This window comes from Sinocyclocheilus rhinocerous, unplaced genomic scaffold (genome assembly GCF_001515625.1).
Source record: "Sinocyclocheilus rhinocerous isolate Xijiao unplaced genomic scaffold, SAMN03320098_v1.1 scaffold893, whole genome shotgun sequence".
Lineage (NCBI taxonomy): Eukaryota > Metazoa > Chordata > Actinopteri > Cypriniformes > Cyprinidae > Sinocyclocheilus > Sinocyclocheilus rhinocerous.
In genome coordinates this window covers 177,326-180,264 of record NW_015642826.1, presented here as the reverse complement: position 1 = coordinate 180,264, position 2,939 = coordinate 177,326, and the positions used below count along the sequence as shown (strand labels likewise).

The window sequence follows — 2,939 nt, the reverse complement described above, 5'->3', positions numbered from 1 at the left end:
GGTCTGCACACATCCAAAAACTTATTTTAAATGCAAAATAGATTTTCGTGCGCTCTAAATACTTTGTTCTTTGCGAGACAAACATTTTCTCCACAAAACGCACTTTTGCGCTCTCAAAATATGATCTTTCGCGCGCAGAATTGTGGCAGAGATGTAATCCCATAGACGCGATCCATGTAGGCCTAATGCGCGAGCACGAATCTCCACTCGCAAGCAGATTTCCTTCACTCACACAAAACTGGACGTGTGCTTTTAAATATGCATTGTTCTTTTAAGAATTGGCTCTGCTCTCACACAGATATTACGTGTACGCTCAAACGTTGTCCTCGCATCACTGAAGACCAGAGGAGTTTTTTTTTCTAATTCAGGTGAAGAGTAGGCTTTTCTCACTAAATGGAAGCAAGCTGAATATAGTCAGCCTTTTCTAGTTATTTATTTTATTAATACTTATTTTAGTTAAGTGCTTAAATTGTAAATATGCATTTATTAAATTATTTTATTTAGTGCATTTGTATTTTGTTGTTTTATGTATATAGTTATACAACAAAAGTGTATCAACGAGGTTCCAGAAATAAGGGTGCTTCTGAAATTAGTGAGGGTGCTCTAATGCACATTTTCACATATTTTGTCCCGTCTATTGCTATGGTTATCACCATGTCAAACACTGCAACTTTGAGAGCGAATCCCGCATAAATATGCAGATGTCATTCCCGAAACTTTGCAACGTGTGTGTGTGGCCAAAAAACTCTCCTTTGAGGTAGTGACCCAGACTGGGCCCCCCTTTTAAAATGCTCTAGACACGCCCCTGCTTTAATAGCGTCTTTCTCTTTAAATGTAAAGTTCTAATTAATTTTAATTGAAGTAAAATGTTAATTCAATAAAAGCCTGATTAAAGATAAATACTGTCTTGTATAAATTAGGTGTTAAGTATTTACAAAATGTTAAAGTTCTTAAAGAGATAGTTACAATTAAAATTAAAATTGTCATCATTTACTCACCATCGTGTCATTCCAAACCTGTATAAATTTCTTTCTTCTGTGGAACATAAAAGAAGATAATTTGAGAAATTCAAGAAATGTTTATCCATAAAGTAGAAGGGCAGTGTTGGGGAGTAACTACCCAGCAAGCAATAGCCGTCATTTCAACGTCTCGGTTAAGTATAGACCCGAAATAGTCCGGCTATGTGTAACCCACTTCTAGTTTTTTGGCAAAATAACTTGTTAGATGTATGCTATTCCATCATGCAAACAAAGTAACAGAGTTTACAAGGTGTTTGGTTTCATTTATTTGACATGTTCAATACTTAGCCTGTGCGTAGCCACGATTTAGCTCGTAGTCAGAGCGGCTATCTGTAGCCCACTTATAGTCAAACCTGATTCACTGTAGTTTTTGGCCAGGCAGCGCATGAGATGGTTGATATCCCATCATGTTCGCAGTGTCAATAATATCTACAAAGATATAAGTGTCATTTCTTGACATGGTCTATATGTACCCACGATTTAGCTCTAAATTGGACGGGCTACGATTAGTCTGCTTTTAGCCGACCTGGCGAAATCGAGGGAATCTGTGCTCTAATTTTAACGACTTGGCTATAGCCCTATACCAGTAACCAGACCAGCGATGAGCATAGCCAAAATAGCCTTACATTATATGATATTATTGATATTCGGCCGTCTTTCATTTTATAAATAAAAATGCAATTACAATTTCCAACCGCTAGATAGCAATTGTAGCCCTACTGAGAAATGACTACTGGCAATGCGAGACATGAGAGTTAGTAGAGATCAATTTTGTGTTTTGAATTTTGTTTTTACACGAGAGAGCACTAAGTTTTCCTGTCAGAGAGCAGCGGGCAAACAACAAATGATAAAGGACATTCCTACTTGGTCTTGTAAGTATCTGTTATAAACAGTTTTATTTGGTCACAGAGAGTCCGGGTGTAGGGTCCAGGTGATGTGATGGTGCGTGAATAGTTCATAGAACAGTTCAAAGAATATGATGTGTGGAGTAATCAGAGTCTTTGGATTTACAGGAGCTGCAATGAACACAGGAGGAGCACACACCTCAGCGATCCGGGTCTTGCCACATTAATCAAACATTGTGGTGTGCGTACTCAATAAGTTACAACGCAAATCAAAAAATTTAAAAATAATTCCTTTACTGGTCATTTTGAAATGTCAAACTTTGTCCGCAATTTTTAACCACCTCAATCTGTGTTATATTTCAGGGTTTTAAAAAATTCCCTCATGTCCAAATTCAAAGGGGGGTGGTCCGCTGCAGAAAGAGGCATTTGAAAAGACTGCACTGTTCTCGGTCATTAGAGGTATGTGTATAAAACACACAACATTTACCAGAGAGCTTCTCTCTTTTTTAACACACTGAATGGTGATACACTATATATATCTCGTTTTTGTTTTTAGTAGGCATCCAAGCAAAAGAGAATGACTCCCTGTCACAATTAGTGTAATTAAAGTAAAAAACTATGTCAAGCTTTTCTTGTGCTTTTATTTTTCTTTCTTATTTGGCAGATGCTGTGATGACCAACTTCCCGGCAGCAAGAGAGTTGGACTTGAGGAATGCAGTTGGGAAGCATTTTAAACAAGAAATAAAACCAATAATTAATAATTTCCTTTAAGTTCACTGTTGGTTGTTTTATTTGTTAAAAGTAAACCAACAAAAGGGTTAATCTTTTTTTATGTTGTCATTTACCCGTAATGTTTTAATGTTAAGTGTGATAACATGCTCTTGATTTGTATTAGATTTTTTTTCTTTTAAATATCAAAGTTTCTTAAGTTATTTAAACTATTAATTTTTTTCATTTTTATATTTTTATTATCTCCTATTTTATTATCTAATTATCTCCTTATTTCCTGATTTTTTAATCATAATTTTTATAATTAAGTGTATTGCGTTTATAAAATTTTATTTTGTCATTAATT

At 35.4% G+C, this 2,939-nt stretch overlaps 1 long non-coding RNA gene across 1 annotated transcript in view; it reads right to left on the bottom strand.

The window, feature by feature from the left end:
• LOC107756714 (uncharacterized) overlaps positions 1-2,939 on the bottom strand; it is a 4,706-nt gene that overhangs the window by 812 nt on the left and 955 nt on the right. The window contains exon 2 of the long non-coding RNA XR_001641856.1: positions 1,884-1,888. This is a non-coding gene — a long non-coding RNA (uncharacterized LOC107756714). The remainder of the gene's footprint in view (positions 1-1,883; positions 1,889-2,939) is intronic.